The sequence below is a fragment of the Dromaius novaehollandiae genome, unplaced genomic scaffold (assembly GCF_036370855.1).
Source record: "Dromaius novaehollandiae isolate bDroNov1 unplaced genomic scaffold, bDroNov1.hap1 HAP1_SCAFFOLD_31, whole genome shotgun sequence".
NCBI lineage: Eukaryota > Metazoa > Chordata > Aves > Casuariiformes > Dromaiidae > Dromaius > Dromaius novaehollandiae.
Genome location: NW_026991289.1, coordinates 3,524,176 through 3,534,296, shown reverse-complemented (window position 1 = coordinate 3,534,296; position 10,121 = coordinate 3,524,176).

Below are 10,121 nucleotides of genomic sequence, written 5' to 3'. Positions count from 1 at the left end.
CTTGTTTTGTGGCCCAGGCTTTGTGCATTTGTGTATATTTGGCTCTTGGGAACAGGTTTCACAGCAACAACTCTCCACTCAGCCCTGGTGCCACAGCTGAGGTTCTGCAACCCAAAGACACTGTGTATGCAAAGGCCAAAGTTCAGCACAGAGACCTGCTGGTGTAGATAGCAGACAGCAATGTAATGATGGTATGAGGCACCCACAAGAGAGCAAACCCTGCAGTACCCAAGGCCGGAGAGAAACAGAGCTGGGCCATGCAGCCATGGCAGGAGAGGTGTTTGGTGCCTGAGCTGACTCTGCAGCACCTTGGGGCCTGCAATGAAGGTATCTCCAGGTGACCGTATCTCCAGGAAGGACAAGGTGCCCCTGAGAAAGTCCCTGGGCCTGAACAGCCTGCGATCCAGCCGTGCTGTGGCAGCATCATTAGTACAGTCCCTGTTCATAGCATTGGGGATCAGAAAAGGTTTAGGGACAAGAGAAACTAGTGGCGTTTGCAAGTGTGGGCCTGTGCATGGAGACCTTGGCGTGATGTGCCTTCCATCTTGGCAGCATGCTCAGATGTAGACAGGATGGACTTTTCCTAAAGGCAGTGACTGGAATCCATTGTTTGGGAATGGGTAGGAAACCCGAGATGCTCTGGGGTGTTTGTCCAGCAACCACTCTAAAAGGATGTGGTTTTCCTGTAGGTCCCATGCTATCTGTACCTGTTAGAAACACGGTGGTTGTGCTGGACACCCCATGCATCTGACATGGCCCTGCAAGCTTATTGTCATTGCATGAAATCAAGTGTCTGCTCTGAATTACATGAGCTGATTGCAGCGTCTGGATTTGCATAGGTATTGCCTTCATAGAGAGTGGAGCTCTTGTAGCAGTAGGCACCAAGGGTCATTTCAGATGGCCAAGGAGATTCTTCATCCACCTGATGCTCTAGAAGGCTGTGGGCCTCATAGTTACTGCATCAGAAGAAGCAAGCAGTGGCAAATGTCTTGGACCATGTCTGGCACCTCAAATGTTGGAAGGTGTTTGTGTGTGAACACCTGACTCCCACCCTCCCGCTCCTTTGGTTACAACAGGAGCTTAGACAAGGAGCTGCCATGCAGACACCCATTTTGTGTGCACCAAAATTTGGGCAAGGGGAATCCCACCTCCAATGAGTTTGTAGAGTGCCTGGGAGGCAACTGAATCCCACTCCATCCCAGGGACTTCTCAATGGGCATTGCATGTGTTGATTAATACCTCTAAATCAGTCCCTGAAGCATGAGGCAATGAACTCCCTTTTTGTTCCTGCCTAGGTGTCCTGTCTTCTTATGAGATGGGAGCAGGGCCTTCTAGAGTGGGATATTTTCACCTCTCTTAGATAACCATCTTCTGATGAGACAAACTGCAATGCTGGACTCTCTCCACTGTTCAGAGAGAGGGACCATCAGTGATTATTTTTGTCTGCTTCAGTGGACATTTCCCAGGGGTGACCCTGCTGCCTTTCAGGAACTGTCAGTCCTGGAGCCCCAGGAACATCTCAGGAGTGCAGAGGGCACAGAGAAAGTCATGTCTTCAGCTGGGCCTCTGCTCCTGAGCTGGGGCTGGCTCCTGGGACTGCAGGTGCCCATGGCAACCTGGCAGGCACTGCAGAGAGACAGCTCTGTCCAGGAGCAGCTGCTCTTAATGGAGCAACAAGACTCAGAGCAGTGCCTGCAGGTGCTGGGATGAGAGGAGCAACTCAGAAGTTAAAGACAGTCAGCAAGAGGAGGACAGCTGAGAGCTCACTGTGGGGAGAAATCTTCACCGCCCTTGACACAGTAAGTCTTTGGCTGCAGGGCAACGCTGCTGTAGTTCCCGGAGGGCTCTTCTGAAGCTGGCACCTTCCACAGCTGATAGGGTCTGTGGTGCTTTAGAGCAGGGATTCCCAGCCACACCATCAGAGGGACAGGGCATCATGGGCACCTTTTCCCAGGGGCGGTGCAGGGTTGTGAGGCCAGGGAGTGCACCCGGGTCTGCATGGGCTGTAACTCAGAGCAGTGTCCCTGCGCCCCAGGGTGCTGTGTGCCCAAGGCAGTGACTCTGCCGCCTGCGAGAGTCAGCACTCAGCCTGCCCAGGAAACTTCCCACAACGCTGTGGGGAGAAGCTCTGGGTGGAAGGAGTGACCCCCAGCAGGGCAGGTTCCTTCTCCTGTTGAGAGGGTGCTGTGTGGGTCAGGGCTGCCCACAGCTCCAGCTCATCCACAGTGTTCTTCTGAGGGGCCTTTTCAAGGGAGCCGTCAAGGCAAGGATTGCCTTAAAGATCAGGATCTTCCCTGAACCTATGCTTTCATTTTCCTACTGTTTGCAGAGCACTGGCAGGGAAAAGACATAGGGTAGAGAAACAGCTCCCGGGAGGAAAAGCTCCAGGTAGTGGAGCAATCAGAGAATGAGGGGCAACTGAAGACAGAAATTCTGTGGGAGGGGGAAATTGGGAAATTCTCCATCGCTCCCTACAATGCAGACATTTTCCTCTAAATAAGCCCCCTGTGTCTCCTCTCCCCCCCAGCAGAGCCTCTGCCCTCAAGGCCATGGGGTCCAGGCCATGAGCCCCTTCCTCAGCAGCCCGCTCTCCAGCAGAGGAGAAGGGCATCTCTCCTGCAATATGCCCATTTTCCACAGCATGACAGAGGGCTGAGAGCGACTGTCCGGCAGTGTCGCTGTCTGGGAGGTGGTGTGCACAGCTGGGTAAGGTGACGGCTTTCCTGCGTGCCTGTCTGTCTCTCCCTCCTTGCTTTCCCTTGGTAGGAGGCTCACAGTATTACTTCTTGTTTCTTCACCTCTCTGCTGCTCTGGTTCTTGCTCTTGTGCTCTCTGGGGTTAAGGAGGGGGGTTCAGCTGCAGTTAAGGCATTTGCCCTGTAGGTCCTGCATGGAGTTGTCTTCATGGCAGTGACATGTCCCAGTCCCCTTCCAGTCCCCCTTCTAGGCAATGCATTTCATCTGGTCGGGGAATGAGCTGACTCTCCCTTAAGGAGACCCCATTTCTAGCACTCTTGGCTGTCTTTGTGGGGTGTCCTGCCAGGCTGCAACCTGCCCTCCAGAAGACCGCAGCTCTCCCAGAGCATATTTGTGATAGCTGAGAGTGCTTGTGCTGGTCGTGTGAGTCAGAGACCTCGTCACACGCTCTGAAGAGCTCTCCATAGCACTCTCCCCATATGTGGGCTCAGAGAAAATTTGGCAGTCTTCACTTTGAAACTGAACTCCTCTGCTCTCACCTCAGTGCAGTTTCTTTCTCAGAGTAACTTGTGAGTGCAATTCTCCTTTAGCTGGGAGAGGTGCAAGCACAGGGCAGTGAGGAGTGAGACTCATGGACAGACCAGATGCCCTGACTCTGCCCGCAGTCATGGTGAGCCCCTTTTTCTTCTTAGGATGCACAAGTGCTCATGTTGAGAGCAACTGTCATGCCAGAGATTTCTGTCATGCTTCCATGGTGTGATGGAGGCATCTAAAAACTAGAGAAATATATAAAACTATCCACTGCAGCCTATTTTCTGAAGAAAATGCATGTTAAAATGTTGAACAGCCTTTCCACAAAACAAGTGGGTGTAATCTGCTGCAGAATATGTGCATCAGACCTAGTCACTTCCCCCTCCCACTGCAGTGTCTGGAGAAAGAGTGCAGATGGTAAACCAGTGTGAGGACAGGGTTCATCTCCTTGGGACAGAGGCATCTAGGAAGGATCGAGTCAGCCCCTGCCTTCACTTCACAGTTTCTCTCCCTGGCCAAAGTGGGAGCTGATGTGACTGATTCAGTACAGGCACCTCTGTTCAAGCAGGCAGGGTTGGGGGAGATGAATCCCTCACGATGATCTTTTTTAGCTACAGCTGGCATGAGTGCTGTATTCATCTCAAAATGGTAAATAGAGAGTATTCCCACTGGGTCACTGGACCAAATCCCCTTCACTCCGTTCATGGTGCCCATCCCCAGGTATCTCCACCGAATACACAGGGCAGTTTGACAACTCCATTTACACACTCTGGTAGAATAGGAGTGACTCCCTTGGAGCCCATGGGCAGAGGCCCCTCCTCTATGTACCACACTCAGTCAGCCCAAACCGGAGGTCAGGAAAGGGAGCTGAACAAAGGGAGAAGAGAGAGGCGGTGTGGGGGGGATTGGAGGAGTGGAATGGGTTTTGCTCAGAGAAGTCTGTCCTAACTTGTCAATGCCATTTCTTCCTTTGACAGTGCCCCAAACAGAGAGCAAATGTCCAACGGCAGCTCCCTCCATGAGTTCCTCCTCCTGGCATTTGCCGACACCCGGCAGCTGCAGCTCTTGCACTTCTCGCTCTTCCTGGGCATCTACCTGGCTGCCCTCCTGGGCAACGGCCTCATCATCACAGCTGTAGCCTGTGACCACCACCTGCACACCCCCATGTACTTCTTCCTCCTCAACTTCTCCCTCCTTGACCTTGGCTCCATCTCCACCACTGTCCCCAGATCCATGGCCAATTCCCTATGGGACACCAGGGCCATTTCCTACTCAGGATGTGTTGCGCAGATATTTTTGATGGTCTTTTTTGCTTCAGCTGAGTATTGTCTTCTCACTGTTATGGGCTATGACCGCTTTATTGCCATCCGCAAACCCCTGCACTATGGGACCCTCATGGGCAGCAGAGCTTGTGTCAAAATGGCAGTAGCTGCCTGGGCCAGTGGTTTTCTCTATGCTGTACTTCACACTGCTAACACATTTTCAATACCACTCTGCCAAGGCAACGCCCTGGGCCAGTTCTTCTGTGAAATTCCCCAGATCCTCAAGCTCTCCTGCTCTGACTCCTGCCTCAGGGAGGTTGGGCTTCTTGTGGTTAGTCTTTGTTTAGCCTTTGGGTGTTTCCTTTTCATTGTGGTGTCCTATGTGCAGATCTTCACTGCTGTGCTGAGGATCCCCTCTGAGCAGGGCCGGCACAAAGCCTTTTCCATGTGCCTCCCGCACCTGGCCGTGGTCTCCCTGTTTGTCAGCACCTCATTTTTTGCCTACCTGAAGCCCCTCTCTGTCTCGTCCCCAGCTCTGGATCTGGTGGTGGCTGTTCTGTATTCGATGCTGCCTCCAACAGTGAACCCCCTCATCTACAGCCTGAGGAACAAGGACCTCAGGGAAGCACTGAAGAAATTGGTTCAATTGGTACAAGTTCAGCAGCAATAAACTGCCCATCCCTCTTCAGAAGTGTTTCCTAATTTATCTCAGACAACTCCTGTGCTTTGGGCATTCTTGTTAAAGAACAGTGAATTGAAACTGTCTAGAAATGGCTGCTTAGCACAACTTATATAAAACTTGCTTAGCATGAGTGGCTAGATTTGCTGAAGCCTTAGGCCAAGCGTGGGAAAAGTAACGAATCTTTACTTAGTTTAATAAAAAATAGTGCCTCAGAGCTCGTTCAGGCTGGAAGATAAGGAAGCCACAGGCAGTCTGCGCACCTGTGTCACCAACTCCGAGAGGGAAGACACCAAAACAATGGGGAAAAATAAGACCTTGGGAGACAACCGCCAGACCCAACAAAAACAGAAGTACAACCATCATCAGAGACTGCAAAAAACAAGAATAAGGAGAAAAACAGCTTGCCTCAGAATGACGATGAGACCCAATGAGGAGCAGGAGACCCCAGACCAAAAAATTATTATTGGTCTAACTATCGCGTGAGGGGTGGGAAATGTAAGTCAAAAAGACTATAATTACCGAGAATTTGTTTATGTTGGGGTCCCTCTTTGGAGGCACCCAGCTCGAGCTGTAATTATGGCACGTGCGTGATTAAAATTATCTGATTTGTTTTGATTTGACTCTGAACTTTTCTGCGGGAACCTAGGGTCGAGCCCTGTTATGGTGGCCGACAGGCCTAACTTCCATAACAGTTTGGCACCCCAGATGGGACCCTAGGCGACGACTGTCAGGCCTCTCGTCTCCAAACGATCATCTGGTGCCATCGGGTGAGTTCATGTGGGATCTTTGGCACCGAGAGGCACCGAGAAGGTGAGTCTTAAACTCCCGTCTAAATTCTAAATCCTGGTCTGGTAACAGTGCACTGAAGGGGGGGTACGCAGACTGGCCACCGTAAGGCGTACCAGGGGGATGGGCGCGAGTCCCATCCCCAGGGTTAGAGTGGGTCTAAGTCCCAGCTCGGTCTGGCCGGAGGAGGGGTGCGCAGCCTGAGCAGCGTAAGGCGCACTGCAAAACTTTGACACCGAAAATTAGAGTCACTGTGACTGGTGTGAGTTTAAACAGCACTGTGTATGTGTGTGTGTGTGAGTGCGTATAACTTGGGAACTGATCGGGGCACCCGTCGGCTGAAAAGCCGCCCGCTGCGAAGGGACAGCAGTCCTAGCAGTTAAAGACTCGGGTGGTGTGACTGCGGTTCCCAGGGAGCGAGCAAGCGAGCGAGAGAGAGAGAAAGGAAGTGTGAAAGTGTGTGATCACACCAGCTACAGGGACTGGTATTACCGGTAAGGAAGTGCGCTGCCTGCTTTGCTTAAGACGCACTTTCCAGAAACTCAGTATGGGAAATAATCTTGACATAGACAAGGGGATGCCCTTAGCCGAAATTTTGGAAAACTGGAGTAAAATCGATGGCACCAAAAATTTAGGGAGAAAAAGGTTAGTCCAACTATGTCAGGAGGATTGGCCGTTCCTGACTAAGGAAGGTAATCTGGCAGAGCGATGGCCGCCCCAGGGGGCCTTCGGTTACCAGGAGCTAGCTTTCCTGCGTCATCATTTGGAGAACAGGTTCCCCAGTCAAATGGATTACTGGTATGTATGGGACAACTGGGCATTTGCTAGACGAAAAGAGGCGCCTGGGAAAGAGAGAATCTTTCCTCAGAATGCTGTTAGTACCGCAGCTGCTGAAAAGCCTGTGGCAGTTATTCCACCCTATGCGCCACCCCCTGCTTCAGCTTCCCTATACCCCTCCTTGCCTTCCACCCCCGTCCTTCAAGCTCCTCTGGAAATCGTTCCTGTGCCAGGAGCAGCCCCACCCGATCTGGAAGGGGTACTTCGGATCGCCACTACACGAGTCTACCGACCCTGGAGACCCCAAGATTTAATTATATGGAGTCAACGGCTCCCCAGACTTAGGGATGATCCAGAGAGAGTGTTACAAATCATGAAGGGAATTATGCGGGCGTATGACCCTACCTGGGGAGATGTACAAACACTCCTTGAATCTGTGTTCACTCCAGATGAAAGGTGCTCAATTTTGGATGCAAACCGCCGTTGGGCAGCAGAGGGGGGTGTTGGGGCTGCTCCAACAGCCTGGCCAGCTGTGGACCCCGGGTGGAATCATAATGTAGATGCAGATTACAGGCAGTTGCAATTAGCCAGAGAGGGCTTAGAAGAAGCTATACCTTTGGCAGGACAAAAGACTGCAAATTGGTCTAAAGTAAGGGAGTGTCAGCAACAGGCAGAGGAACACCCCTCGGCTTACTTTGCTAGGCTAATTAAGCAAGTCAGAATGTATGGGGGAGGACTAGACCCAGAAGCTGAGGCTAACAGGCCATTAATGATTTCCACATTTGTAGACCAAGCAGCCCCGGACATTAAAAAGTATTTTTCCAAACATGTCCCTGACTGGCCAGGAAAGCAAATGGATGAAATACTACGTTTAGCCACATTTGTCTATAATAGTCGAGAGGAGGAGAGGGCAAAAGAAAAGAGACAGCAAAAAAAAAGAGGAAGTTAGTGTGTTAGCAGCTGTGTTAAGAGATGGATTTAAAGGACCCAGGGGGAGGGGAGGTGAAAGAGCCAGGAGAGATAGATGGAGTCAAAGTGAACGTGCTGTACAGTCAGGAGTTAATGATGTTTGTTATTATTGCGGGGAACAAGGACACTGGCAGCGGGAGTGCCCAGTGAGGCCCCGTGTAGTTAGGAACAGAGGAACTGGCATGAGACAATCAAACACTAAGGAGGAGACCAGGCGATTCCCACACAATCCACAATGAGAGGAAACAGGAGACTCAGAAAATACTGTGGAAATTGGAGTAAATTTATGGGATGTAGATTTGGATTTTGAGGGTCACGTAATGGCAAATATAGAAGGTTTAGAAGTTCCCTTTCTAGTGGATGCTGGAGCCACCCTTTCCCTTTTAAATTTCGAGCCTAAAGGATGCAAGTCATCCAATAAAATAGTGATGCAAGGAGTGATGGGAAAGGGCAAACGAATGTTATCTAAGCCCTTATTACTCACTATTGGGGGTAAAACAGTGTGGGGACGTTTTATAATTTCCACAAACGCACCCATATGCCTTTTGGGGAGAGATCTCCTGCAAGCCTTGGTACTCAGATCTGCTTACAGCCGGAAGGGATAAAGCTAATAATTATGGGTTCATGTGTTCTGGCTAAGACACCAGAACCAGAGTCAACTAATCTGCAAATTCCAACAGGTTTAGAATCAGTTTCTAAAAAATTATGGAGCTCTTCAGGAATGGATGCGGGACTACTAAAACCAGCCAGTCCAGTCTCGATAAAAACAAAAGGGGGATTGCCTCCTGCAGTTAAACAATATCCTATCCCAAAGGAAGCAGAGAAGAGTATCCAAAAACAAATTGATCATTATCTGAAACTGGGTATCCTTAGAGTCTGTGAATCCCCATATAACACCCCAATTCTGCCAGTTAAAAAGAACAGGCAAGATGCTGATGGTGATCCAGAGTATCGCTTTGTACAAGGACTATAAACCAACATGTAGTTGCTCCACATCCAGTAGTCCCCGACCCATCAACCATTTTACTACAGATACCCCATTGGGCAACTTATTTTACTGTGATTGACCTAACAGCAGCCTTTTTTAGTATACCGATAGCTGAAGATAGACAAGATCTCTTTGCTTTCACTTGGAGGGGACAACAATTAACTTGGACAAGGCTGCCACAGGGATTTACTGGGTCTCCGACTATTTTTTCGCGTATACTTAAAAATGACCTCTCAGATATCGAACTTCCAGGACATTCTGTATTAATACAATATGTAGATGATTTGTTATTAGCAAGTAAAGATTATGAGACATGTTTAAAAGATACTGTTTCTCTATGTAACGCTCTTGCAGAAAAAGGGCATCGGGCATCTCTGTCTAAACTCCAGCTGTGTCAAAGAGAGGTAAAATATTTGGGTTTTATCTTAAAAGAAGGACACAGGTTAGTTGATCCAGAACAAGTAAAGACAATTCTTGATATGCCTCGTCCTGTAACAAAAAAACAGCTTAGGGGATTTTTAGGAGCTGTAGGATTCTGCCGACCGTGGATTCCTGGGTTAGCAGAACTTACTAAGCCTCTGGTACAGGCAACAAAAAAGGAGGAGATAGAGCCTTTGGCCTGGGGTCCAGAAAGGGAGAAAGCTTTTACATCTGTGAAAAAAGCATTGGTTTCAGCCCCTGCTCTAGGGTTACCAGATTATAGCAAACCATTTGAATTATTTGTCCATGAACGACAGGGAGTAGCAAGTGGGGTACTCACCCAAAAACTAGGCCCTCACCGTAGACCAGTGGCCTATTACTCCACGCAACTAGATGAGGTAGCTAAAGGCACTCCAGGATGCATCAGAGCAATAGCAGCTACTGCAGCTCTTCTTGAAAAAACACGACCTGTAGTTTTGGGTCACTCATTGACTGTGTATGTGCCACATGAAGTAGAACTGTTAATGAAACAATACGCGACTCAAGCACTATCCCCACAGAGAGCTCACCGCTATGAACTGATAATACTGCATGCAGATAATGTGACTTTAAAAAGATGCAATATTTTGAATCCAGCAACACTATTGCCTCTACCGGAGGACGGAGAGCCACATCATTCCTGTGAGCAGGTGGTCGTCAGCTCGAGCAAGCCCCGGGAGGACTTTAAAGATGAACCTTTGGAGAACCCAGACTTAGGTCTGTTTACAGATGGGTCATCCTATTATTTGGACGGAAGACGTCACTCCGGCTATGCTGTCACTAACGTCTTTGAGGTGCTCGAGGCCAATCCTTTGTCTCCATCAGTAAGTGTTCAAGGAGCAGAATTAATAGCATTGACCCAAGCAGCAAAAATAGGTAAGAGCTTGCGGGTAAATATCTATACCGATTCTAAATATGCATTTGAGGACGGAGAGCCACATCATTCCTGTGAGCAGGTGGTCGTCAGCTCG